The sequence below is a fragment of the Phyllobates terribilis genome, unplaced genomic scaffold (genome assembly GCF_046119375.1).
Source record: "Phyllobates terribilis strain yellow unplaced genomic scaffold, ASM4611937v1 Scaffold_5__5_contigs__length_657084704, whole genome shotgun sequence".
Taxonomy (NCBI): domain Eukaryota; kingdom Metazoa; phylum Chordata; class Amphibia; order Anura; family Dendrobatidae; genus Phyllobates; species Phyllobates terribilis.
The window spans coordinates 473,496,053-473,509,555 of NW_027362765.1; positions in this window are offsets into that span (position 1 = coordinate 473,496,053).

Genomic DNA, 13,503 nt, shown 5'->3' on the forward strand with positions numbered 1-13,503 from the left:
ATCAAGTGCTTCTTCAAGTGGGCTCTCCTCCATGTCAACTTCAACATTACAAATACTCCAGTCCTCAGAGGTGTCACCCCAATCGCACTTGCTTACTCACAGCTCCCAAGTCTCCAGCTGTCCGTCTGAGTATGGGGTAACACAGATGGTTGAGTCTGCACAGCTGTTTCCTCATACTATAGCCTGGGAAACGGAGGTCTGCTCCAGAGCTTCTGCTAATCCAGACGAGAAAATGATCTGCACTGATGCCCAGAATCTTTATGAGTCGGATCCAGGATTAGATGAAGAAGGTTCTCAGCATAATGTAGACCCTCATTCCCAAATTGTAACTCCTGTTGGTGGAGACAATGATGAAGACGATGATGAGACTCAAATACCTGATTGGAGCGACAACTTGACTTTTCGGTCAAGGCAGGAAGAGGTTGGCTCTGAGGACGACGGGTGTGAGAACACACAGGGTGATGATGACGAGGTTGGAGATCCCACTTACTGTCAACCCACAGTCAGCCAGTCGATGAGGTCAGCAGAGGAGGTGGAGGAGGATGTGACTAGCCCAGGGGATGGGGATGACTCGGTACCCGGGCCTTTGCCTGGCCTTTGGGATGTCGCAGTGGTCGGCTCCCGGGCCCGTACCCTGGGGTCACTCTTTAAAAGGGTGGATAATTGTTAATTTTATAAGAGTTCGTGACGCCACCTGTCGTATCTGGTGAGAAGCACCAGCCCTGCAGTAGTGCACTGAGGCCAGTGATAAGGCAGCTCGATGGTATAGCTCCCCACAGGTGGAGCTAGGCCTCAGAAAAGCGTTGCAGGGAGAATGCAGGACAGGCGAGGCCCAGCTGGGTCAAAGCATGAACGGGAACGGACACTGTAGTCACTTCAGTACCTTTTACTGGTGGAAATTCAGGCACACCCCGGAGCACTGTAGGGTGCATATCAGGATCCTCCCCAATGAGCGGGTGTAGGGCCTCCTGTTTCTTTCCTCTGTGTAGTAAGTTTCTGACCTGCCTGGAGCTAGGCCTAACTTTGTCTCTGTCCTGCGCTGGTTGACCTTGTGGTAGGGCCTTGTCTTGAAGTTCACGCTCCCAGTATGCGGGGCCTAAGCGTCTCCTGGCTCTGTTACGTATCAGCACCTTAGCGATCCTGGAACTTGTAGTTCTCCAGGGATTCCGGTTATGCCTTACTGGGTCATAGAGATCCCGGTAAGCTCGGATCTGGTGTCCGGTAAATGCGTCGGGGTGAGCTGGTTAAGCTCCTCTGCCCCCTATGTACTAATTCTCCACTCGCCTTCGGCCTACTTGGGCCCACACTAGGCTATACACACTAACGGCAGCTTGCCGCGCTTCACCGATCTTATGGCGCCGACACACCTTAAGCTCTAACTGGGCTCCATGGGGCTAGCTAGAAGGAGCCTCGTGCTTCACTGCTAAACTATTAACTGAGTTCTCTAGACTAGACTGAGCTCCACTGCAGACTGACCTCTCTTAGGCTTCTCTACTGCAGGAACTCTTCAGAAGAACTGTACTGTCTAGCTCCACCATCCCTATTTATATCCCTAACGGGCTCCCTCTGCTGGTCTGAGGTGGAAGGTGGAGATGTGTGAATGTTTATGGGGGCCTCTTGTGGAGGATTCCATCAATGCACTCTTCTAGGATCTGTGATACCAAGCGCAGCTGGGCATCACAGATGCTATTGATGACAAGGTTAGGTTGCGCCTTCCTAGACAGAGACGGAGTACAGGAAGCACGTCAACAACTGCATCCTCAACCACAACTCTGCCTCTGACCACAAGTCGTGGTGGCTCTTCAGGTCGCATGGGCTCTTAGCCTTGCATAGCCTGGGCATTTTTTCAGATCGATAAGGATGACCCAACTCGTGTTATCTGTAATATTTGTCACCAAAAGCTAAGTAGAGGCCAAAAAATCCATAGTTTGAGTACTTCATGCATGAACCGTCACATGGATATGAAGCATAAGTTGCAGTGGGAAGCTCACTGTGCTACAATGCGGCCTAGCGGGCCGGGCCAACCACCGTCTGCCCCATCTTGTGAATCCGCGGCCTCTTCATCCTCTGTGACTGAGGGGTACAGCAGTCACACATGTTTTTGGACGCAGACCTGCCACCTCTTTACCCGCAACAGCCAGTGTGATTGGCAGGTCATCATTTCATTAGGAAGTGGAAACACCAGCTGGTGTTGAGCGCTCTCCGACATCGAGAGCACCACCTTTGGATCAAGGCAACCTAACTTTTCCGCCTGCATCTTCCTCACAGACCGGCAGTTTGCCGGGGACACCCTACTCAACCCCGTCTAAGCACAACAGCCAGCCCTCAGTCCCTCAGATGTCAACAAGTAAAAGACCATTTCCTCCTAGCCATGACAAAGCTAAGAGGTTGAATTTCACCATCTGCAAGCTGTTGGCTACAGAAATGCTGCCTTTCCGCCTGGTGGACACAGAGGATTTTCGAGACCTTATGTCCATCGCAGTGCCCCAGTACCAGATGCCCAGTCGGCACTACTTCTCAAAGAAAGGTGTGCCTGCGCTACACCAGCATGTCGCACACAACATCACCGCTTCTTTGAGAAACTCTGTGTGTGACAGGGTGCATTTCACCACAGACACTTGGACGAGTAGGCATGGACATGGGCGTTACATGTCGCTGACTGGGCACTGGGTAACTATGGTGACAGCAGGACAAGGTGCTGTCCAAGTCTTGCCGTCCCCACAAGTTGTGCGTCCATCCTCTTTATCTAGAAGTTCCTCCACTGCTTCTGCCTCTTCAACCTCCTCTCGGTCCTCCACCTGCACCCAAAGCCTGTCTGGTAATGCCACCCGCTTTCTAACAGCGCAGAAGGAATCCTGCACACCTCCTTACTATGCTGGCAGCAGGGCTCAATGGCATCAGGCGGTGTTTACTTTGAAATGTCTGGGAAATGTGAGTCACACAGCTGAGGAGTTGTGGTCAGCTCTGGAGACCCAGTTTCATGAATGGTTGTCTCCACTGGTCCTGCATCCAGGGAAGGCCATGTGCGACAATGCTGGAAACCTGGGTGCGGCCCTTCGCCGGGGCAATGTCACACATGTGCCTTGTATGGCTCACGTGTTGCAATTTTTAGCCCACTATCCCGGACTAGATGGCTTTCTGCGGAGGGCACGGTCGCTGTGTGCTCACTTCCACCGTTCGCATCCCGCAGCTCAGCGACTTACATCTCTACAGAAGTCGTTGGGCCTGCCAGTTTACCGGCTGAAATGCGATGTGCCGACACGGTGGAATTCAACTCTGCACATGTTGCAGCGACTGTGGCAGCACCGACAAGCCCTGGTCCAATAAGTTCTGACGTATAGCCTGGGCCAACGAGATCCAGAGGTAGGGCAAATCACGCTGCAGGGGTAGTCTCAGATCAGGGACCTATGAAGTTGAGGCGCCCCCTGGGCCGTGGGGTACCCGGAGCCGGGCCGGTAGACGCTGGGGGGTTGTAGTCACTGTGGCGGTGACCCGGTCCGTGACCCAGGGCGGTCAATCCAAGGGTAATTTGTATATATGGGTTTTATAATGTCCGACTACGCCACCTGTGGAGTGCGGCCAAAGGGGCCGCCGCTGCGGAACAGTCCTCTGAAGCTGGTGGCTTTGCAGCAATGGTATTATTACTCCCCACAGGAAGAGCGTAGCTTCAGGGCAGTGTGGGTGGATGATGGTGGTTGTAGTGCAGGGAGTCAGTAATGAACACAGAGTCTGTGTGATGCAGTCCCAAGATCTTTACTCACAGTTGTTGCAGTCCAGATTACAGGTACCAGAGCAATCTCCCCGGTCTTGCTGTGCGTACTCAGTGACGGGCTCAGTCCACCCCCAGATAGCTCCGGAGTACTTAGCAGGACCCCCTTCTGTGTGCCCTTTCTCTGGCCTTCTCCCTGCACCTCACACCCAGTGACACTTCTATCCGGTATCCTCGGGCCTTGGCGGTCGACGTGTGTTCCGTCCCCTGGGTCCTATGTGGCTACCTTCTTAGTGAGACTGGTGTGGACTTTGGCCTGCAGTACATGAAATGCTGCAGCCTCTGGTTTCTAGTTGAGCCTTGCTGTTTCTCCGCTAGTTGAGGGACCGGTTCCCCTTATCTGGCCTGACCCCTCTACCTCCTGGTAGCAGCGGGCGTACGGGTGGCCTTCTGCACGGCCCGTACCCCTAGGGTACCTTCAGTTCCTGGAGCCTTCCTGCTCCCACTCCTCTCTTCTCTCCTTCAGTCCTGGACCTCCCAGGCTAGGCCCGCCTCCGGAGCAGAGCTCATGCAGAGCCTCTGCTCCTGTCACTTCTCCTACTCTGACTGGCTTGCTCTTTCTAAGATGACTTCCTATTTATACTCTCCCTGTCATGTGCTCCCCTAAGCTGCTTTCTCCACCCACACCCACTACATAGGACCCTCCCGCCAGCTAGGGACCTGGGACTGTGCTCTCCCTTAGGAGCAATCTCGCCCTACCCCCACTGCGGGTATATGTTGGATACAGGTGTTAGGGTCCCGAGCCATACTCTTTCCTTACCTGAGGGTGAGATACCACACCTCTGGGTGAGATGCAGTACCTCTGTGGCGACTGAACCCTCAGGGGCGCCACACACCCTTCTGCGCAGTTTTGAAATGGCGACGAAGATGTTTAGTGCTGACGACGATGCCATTATCAGCATGACTATTCCGGTGATTTACATGCTGGAGCACACGTTAAACAGAATTCAGAGTCAGGTGGTGGGACAAGAGGAGGAGGAGGAAGTAGAGGAGGAGTCGTATGCGGAAGGGATAACATCTCCAAGGTCCAGACGGTCGGCAGCACCAAGGCGGCAGGCATGGGAGGGTGGGGGAGAGGGATTAACCAGGGCGCATGGTAGCAGCCAAACTGTTGAGGAAGGTGCAGGAGCTGAGGAAGAAGTGGAGGACGAACTGGCGATGGGCATGTAAGACTCATCAGAAGAGGGAGACCTTGATAACATTTCTGTTGTGCGAGGTTGGGGGGAGAGGGCAGAGGAAGGAAGCATGATTCTTACCTCGCTACCAACACAACAAGGACTTGTCCTCCTGGATGCGCAAGACACATGAGTGCCTTCTTGCTGCACTACCTGCAACATGACCCTCGGATTGTCAGAATTCGAAGTAATCCCGACTACTGGGTTGCCACACTCTATAATTCCTGCCATAGAAAGGGATTCATGCATGGAGGAGTATCAGCAGAGGCTGTTGCAGAATCTTACATGTGCTTTTCCACAAAACACCAGTGGTGCACGTAGGGAATCTCACAGTTCTAACTTGCCAACCGTGGGACTGTCGAGTCTTCATCACTCAAACCGTAACAGTAACACAGTATCTGCTGGTAACAGCAATTTTGTGGAATCGTTTCACCACTTTTTTAGACCATCCTTTGCAAGGCCACAGGAGACAAGAAGTCTGACACATAGTCAATGCCTAGAGAGGATGGTACAGGAGTATCTCCAAGTGAACATCGAATCCATGACTATGTCACTGGACCCTTGCTCATTTTGGGATTCCAATCTGGAAAAATGTCCGGAGCTCGCCACTCATGCCTTGGAGATCTTGTCATGCCCTGCAGCCAGCGTTCTCTCTGAATGTGTGTTCAGCGCTGCTGGTGGTGTGCTGACAGATAAGCGCACGCGGCTGTCCACTGAGAATGTAGACAGACTCACGTTCATAAAGATGAACAAATCATGGATCCGCAAGTACTTTTCTACCCCTGTGTCATCCTGGGGAGACTAAAAGCTTGAGGATTTGGTAAAATCACCTCACCAACCATTTTAAGCAACTGTGGGGCAATTGATGCCACTTAAGTGGTCTCTGTGCCACAATTTTTGGAAAAAATGGAGTCCCCTTGCTGTGTTTTACGTGACGTTGGCATCGTCAATTCCAGGTGGGTTGGGTCGCCCCCCCCTTTTTACTGTAAGAAACTACATACAATATGGCTTGGGGTAACACAGATGGTTGAGTCTGAAGAGCTGTTTACTCAGAGGTCTGCTCCAAAGCTTCAGTGTCTGCTAGTCAGCGTAGAATTTTTAACTGCATCTAGCCTAGGCAATACTTTGGGTGTAGTAGACCAGCTGCGAAGCAAGCTGCACAGCCTGTGTATCTAATAAGAATTTTTAAATGCATCTAGCCTAGGCAGACTGTGGGGACCCCCAACCAAACCCAGACGCTCAGCCCCCCGACCGCCCCCCTTTCCTTGACAATACAATAATGTAACTCTTACAACTGGATGGGTGAGGATTGGTCACAGCTTTATTAACTCTTATACTCATTCCATTAGAAAGGCATTTTATTTCTAAAATAATTCAGCTTGTTGCAGCATGCCCTGGGTCTCCACACCGGTAAGTTGGCCAACAAGTGTAACTCTCCAACATGTGCTTTCCATTTCCATGCCACGGAGGATCCTGCGTACTCGTATGCAGGACTCTGACCCCCATCCATCACTCTTAACGCTTGTTCCACTCCGTCCTGGAGTCCTGACAGGAATATGTCCAGTCCAATATCTGTTAAGTGGACACCGTCGGGCCGTATGAGGCCTGCTTTATCTCCTTCCAGTTGTCGGTGTTGTATCACTACACCGCCTCTGTCTCTTCTAAATTTTGCCATCCGAATATCTATTACCCGCCTTGTCCGTTCGATGGCCGTGATGTCTCGCGCACCTTGCCATACCGCTATCAGCACAATCTCTGACCATACTATAGTTAGTTTTGTGAAAAATTCTCTGAAGCGCTCAGTGTCTAGTTTCATTATTGCCATTAGTCATGCGCTCTTGTGATGACCTAGGTAGTTTCCCCCGGCTTGTATAACTAAGATGACCGGACCTCTTGCCTCTCTCCCTACCTTGATTACCTCCATTAGTACCTGTGGCCATAGCAGGCCTCTAATACCTCTCCAGTTGAAATATGTGTTACGAAACTCTAATTTCCTCCCGCCTGGGCGGACTTTCGCCCTGTTTTCTGCCCAATATATATACGAGTGGCCTATCACCCACACTGTTGGCTTAGCGTCACCTGTAAAAGAAACAAACCACGTTAGGATAACAAGTCCGGTCTTATGTATCTAGCCAAACACGTGGATCGCCATCTCCCTATCCTCTGAACTTCCGTTTCTGACAGTCCTGCTCTTGCTGCTTCCGTGGCCGCGCCTATGCGGAATGAGTGTGTCCCGTAATCTTTGGGGTGGTTCCCTGCCGATGTTATGCATTTATTAAATATAGCTTGGAACTGTTATCTTGATAATGGCGTTCCATCAATGTGTGATAGGAAGAAATTACTTTGTGATCTGATGGTTATATATGTTTTTACTATTGTTACCCGACTCAGTGTACCGTTTGTGGGTTGTAGAAGTACCCAAGTGCCCCTGCCCGCTGGAACCGTTTTCGATTGGCGTATGCGTAGACGTATTGCATTATTGGCTATGACTACGTCCTGGTGTAATAAGCCTCCACTTGTGGTAATTTTGGATTGAGGGACTAATTCGCTTATGCATAGCGCCCCAAAGAAGGCGATCGCAAATGCAGTAGACAGTAGTGTTGCTTCAAATTGTGAGTGTCATGTTAATGGTGTTAGGGATATGATGTGAGAAATCAGTTTTAGTGACACGGGACGGGACGTCTACACTCCTGACTTGGCTGACCCCTTTTCCACCCTTTTATGGATTGTCTGATGATGAATCTCTTTGTCACATCTCCCCAATTCAGTAGTTGGAAGTGAAATGCTACTCCGGTCAGACACCGCTGCGCTGACGCCCCTGATATGCCCCTCATCATTAGCTGGTGGAGAAATTCTATGGTGACTTGTGATCTGGCTTGTTCACATTGGTCAACCCGTCTGCCTGCTACTAGTCATGTCCACTCTTCCCATGCCTTACCGTATGCTTGCCACATCGACGGGGCAACTGACGCTCTGATTAATGGCATCAACTATTCGCCACTAGATCCCATAGGGAGGGTGGGCAACTGTTGCCCGATGGGTGGGCGTTGGGGAGGAGCTCTGTGAAAATCTGCCAATTGAATTGTGATAAAGCGCTAGCAGCAACTTTAGACCCCTCAGCATCGTGGTTAGCGCGGACCCATACATTGTGTTTTAGGCACAGGAATGCTAGCCGACGTAGTAGGCCTAGCACTGGGAGAGATGATGATGCCATCTTATTAATGCAGTGCACTAGGCTGGTGTTTTTTGTTATGAAGCGTATATTTTTGTAAGCCAGGCGCGCACCCCATATTTCTATTGCTACCCCTATTGGGAAGAAAAATTATTTTCCAGGCTAGATGCAGCTAAAAATTATTATTAATTTCAAAGCTGGTGGAGCTTGGTATAGATGGCCTAATACAATGAGTACCAGACACTGCTACTATGCCCAAAATTATTTTCCAGGCAAGATGCAGCTAAAAATTATTAGTAATTTGAAAGCTGGTGGAGCTTAGTATAGATGGCCTAATAGAATGAGTACCACACACTGCTAATATGCCCAAAATTATTTTTCAGGCAAGATGCAGCTAAAAATTATTATTAATTTCAAAGCTGGTGGAGCTTGGTATAGATGGCCTAATACAATGAGTACCACACACTGCTACTATGCCCAAAATTATTTTCCAGGCATGATGCAGCTAAAAATTATTAGTAATTTGAAAGCTGGTGGAGCTTAGTATAGATGACCTAATAGAATGAGTACCACACACTGCTAATATGCCAAAAATTATTTTACAGGCAAGATACAGCTAAAAATTATTATTAATTTCAAAGCTGGTGGAGCTTGGTATAGATGGCCTAATACAATGAGTACCACACACTACTATTATGCCCAAAATTATTTTCCAGGCAAGATGCCGCTAAAAATTATTATTAATTTTAAAGCTGGTGGAGCTTGGTATAGATGGCCTAATACAATGAGTACCACACACTGCTACTATGCCCAAAATTATTTTCCAGGCAAGATGCAGCCAAATATTATTAGTAATTTGAAAGCTGGTGGAGCTTAGTATAGATGGCCTAATAGAATGAGTACCACACACTGCTAATATGCCCAAAATTATTTTCCAGGCAAGATGCAGCTAAAAATTATTAATAAGTTGAAAGCTGGTGGAGCTTAGTATAGATGGCCTAATAGAATGAGTACCACACACTGCTAATATGCCCCAAATTATTTTACAGGCAAGATGCAGCTAAAAATTATTATTAATTTCAAAGCTGGTGGAGCTTGGTATAGATGGCCTAATACAATGAGTACCACACACTACTACTATGCCCAAAATTATTTTCCAGTCAAGATGCAGCTAAAAATTATTATTAATTTTAAAGCTGGTGGAGCTTGGTATAGATGGCTTAATACAATGAGTACCACACACTGCTACTATTCCCAAAATTATTTTCCAGGCAAGATGCAGCTAAAAATAATTAGTAATTTGAATGCTGGTGGAGCTTAGTATAGATGGCCTAATAGAATGAGTATGACACACTGCTAATATGCCCAAAATTATTTTACAGGCAAGATGCAGCTAAAAATTATTATTAATTTCTAAGCTGGTGGAGCTTGGTATAGATGGCCTAATACAATGAGAACCACACACTACTGCTATGCCCAAAATTATTTTCCAGGCAAGATGCAGCTAAAAATTAATATTAATTTTAAAGCTGGTGGATCTTGGTATAGATGGCCTAATACAATGAGTACCACACACTGCTACTATGCCAAAAATTATTTTCCAGGCAAGATGCAGCTAAAAATGATTAGTAATTTGAAATCTGGTGGAGCATAGTATAGATGGCCTAATAGAATGAGTGCCACACACTGCTAATATGCCCAAAATTATTTTACAGGCAAGATGCAGCTAAAAATTATTATTAATTTCAAAGCTGGTGGAGCTTGGTATAGATGGCCTAATACAATGAGTACCACACACTACTACTATGCCCAAAATTATTTTCCAGGCAAGATGCAGCTAAAAATTATTATTAATTTTAAATCTGGTGCAGCTTGGTATAGATGGCCTAATACAATGAGTACCACACACTGCTTCTAAGCCCAAAATTATTTTCCGGGCTAGGTGCAGCTAAAAATTATTATTAATTTCAAAGCTGGTGGAGCTTGGTATAGATGGCCTAATATATTGAGTACCACACACTGCTACAGTCCCAAAAGGTTTTACTTGGCTAGGTGCAGTAAAAAAAATTGTATTACATACACTGGTGGTGTAGCTTGCAACACAGATAGGCTACTCCACTGACTAACACACACTGCAAGAGGGCCAAAAGGACTTGCTTAGCTAGATTTAGTCAAATGCTGTGAAAAACACTTGCACAGCACTAAAACAGACCTGCCTGGCAAAAAGTGATAGGAACTGATATAACCTAGCCCTCAAAAGGGCTGGAATTACAACTAATCACTACTCCCAACCTATCAGTCGATTTAAGAGCACAGACCTGCCTGCTAAAAGTCTATTTAAGAGAAAATTCGCTTGCAATTCAGTTACACAATATAGCGCTAACAGCAGCAGCAGTGCCGTCTAACACTCAGCTGCAGCAGTGAGAAAATGGTGGCGACGGGGAAAATGGCTGGGTCTTATAGGGCAAGGACATGTGACATACACAACCAATGACACATGCCCTTGCTTGTGTGAAAAAAAGCACTTCGCTCTGTGTGTGCGCTGCTGATAGGCTGACAGACTGCACCTCCCCACTGTAAATGCGGGAAAGAGAAAAAAAAATGGAGATCTTCATTATTTCTGCAGAGATCCATCGCATGCCCCTCCCCCCGCCCCCTGTACACTCAAACTGTGCATTAACATTAATTTTCAGCATTACTGTGAAAAAATCCAGTTACGATTTGGGTGCACGAACAGTTATCGAACATAACCTCGAACAGCCGAATTTTTTTCAAATCGTTCGGGTTCGTCGAACGGCTCGAACACCGCCCAAAACAGCTCGAATTTGAGATTGGCGAACAGTTCAATTCGAACACCGCTCATCTCTAATTAGGAGGAAAGCAAATTGAGGCAATTCAGGACAGAGCAAAACCAGGAGTTAGTGGAATCTCCACATTGCATGAGAAGTTAAGCAAAGTTCCTATGGGACTTCAGGAGCAGGAGATGTCATTTGAACAATTGATTCCTGAGCAGAGGAAACAAGCGTGGTTTACAGAAGGGTCAGCTAAGTACCAAGGTAACAACCGTGTGTGGAACACAGTGGGCTATCAGACTACATGTATACATAGCAAAGAAGTATGGGGAAAAGAGTTGTGGCAAGATATCTGGGCAATTGTACAAATAATTAAAGTGATTGTGTTTCATGTTGATGCTATTTGTGCTTCAGATACCCTGAAAAGACTCTTCAACTCAGTAGCAGACGAACAGTCCAAAATATCAGTCACTGAATCCAGTAAAGACTGACACCACTGAGGAGCTGCTTGGACTGACTCAATGGGCACAGACCAGAGGGTGTCCATCAGGTTAGATGTAATCAAGGAAACAATTATGAAATGTCCAGTATGCCAACATTCACAACAAAGACCTGTCCCCCATGTTGTTAGGGGTCAAATAGCCTGAGGTAAACAACCTGGATAAATTTGGCAGGTAGATTACGTCGGCCCCTTCCACAAGATGGAGGATGTGTGTATGTATGCACGGCCGTGGATACATACTCAGGGTATATGATGGCTTGTCCGTGTAAAATGGCCAATGCTAACAGTACCATTAAAACCATGGAAACCATAATATTATATTACGATATTCCATTGCAAATTCAGAGTGACAATGGTAGTCACTTCAAGAGCAGGAAGGTAGCAGAGTTCTTTGAGTGGATCTTTCATATCCCATATTATCCTCAAGCCGCAGGATTGGTAGAGCGGATGAATGGACTATTGAAAGAACAGTTGAAGAAATTGGGGAATGGAACCTACAAAGGGTGGAGAAAACATTTAAGTGAAGCCCTTAACATTCTTAATAACAGACCAGTTGGAGAACAGGAAACACCGTTAATGAGAATGATTACCCCCAATTTACAGATCATGCCTTTAAAAGCTACTACCACAGGACAGACAGTTCTCTATTGGGAACTAGAGCCAGGGGCTCTGGGACCTTATAGAGCCACCCCACAGGCAGCAGGACTAGATTTACACTCTCATGAGGAAATTAGATTGGAAATAGGGGTTGTAAAGGCAATCAGAACTGCTATAGGATTATAAATGCCTCCTGAGCATTTTGGTTTTATAGCTCCAAAATCAGGTTTGGCCCTGAGAGGAATTCAAGTGATTGGAGGAGTGATAGATCAGGATTATCAAGGTGAAATCAAGGTACTCCTGTTGAATAGTGGGGATAGTGACTTGTTGATCCAAAAAGGAGATAGTATAACTCAATTATTAATTTTATCTATCCAGAAAATGAAAATAATCAAGGGAACAGCTTCTACAATAATAACAGTTGGAAGAGACAGAGGTTTTGGCTCCACTCATTTTCTGAATGATGGTGCAAAAATCTGGGTGAAGCAACTTGGAGATAAAGGTCCTACAGAACCTGCAGAGGTGATCGCCCAAGAGGCCGACAATGTCTTAATAGTGATGAAGCCAGGACAAGAGAAGTGGGAACATGTTCCTGCAGACAAGTGTTATCTCAGAGACTAATGTATTGTCAGGATGCCAGGTTTAATTTTACTTTGCCAGTAGTTTTTCCCTTAGCCAAGATGTTTCCTCTGCCTCACTGGGGTCATGCGTTTCCTGCCTGTGGACCTACTTAAACTGCATGTGTTGCAATCATGCCTTGACTGAGTATTGTGTGCTTGTAGCTTGCTACTCACCTGTGCTAGCCCTCTGAATAGATTCTTGCTGACCTTGTGTTTACTCCTAGTCTTCCGCTGAAAGGATTGCTGCCTGAATCCCCTGCTAAAGGGACTTCTACTGAAAGGAACCGCTGGCTGTTGTTCACTCACTCTGGGATCTCTGAACTTTTGTCTTCCTGAAGAAAACTTCTCCTGGATCTCTACACTTCTGGTAAAGTCACCATCTTTGTTCAATGTTTAATACCCTGCTCCAGCTCTGCTTAAGACATCGCTGTTTCCTCCGCTGCACCTCCTGCATTCCTCAACATCCAGATCCATATTCCAGTTTGTCTTCTCTACTGTACTACGTGAGTCCACAATCAACTGAGGAATACCTACGCCTGCTTACTATCCTTATTTCTGTTTGCATATTACTGTACCTAAGTAAACTTGGACTATTGTTAGCGTTTACATTTCCCAAAAGCAATGAAGGCCGTGCCTTACAGATTATATTCTAAGAAGTATTGTTTGGAATGAACTTACCTTCATAAACTGTTTGCTGTGATCTTTTGCACTTATGTTTAAACTAGACCTTCACACTACTCTTGTCTCAGTCTCTGCTTTGGCCCACGCCATTGGACTTCAGGGTATCTACTAACATCGTAACATGTATATATTTCCATTTTAGATTCAAAATTGGAGATGGTGGATGATCGGTGTTACAGGCACGGTCCTTTTGGT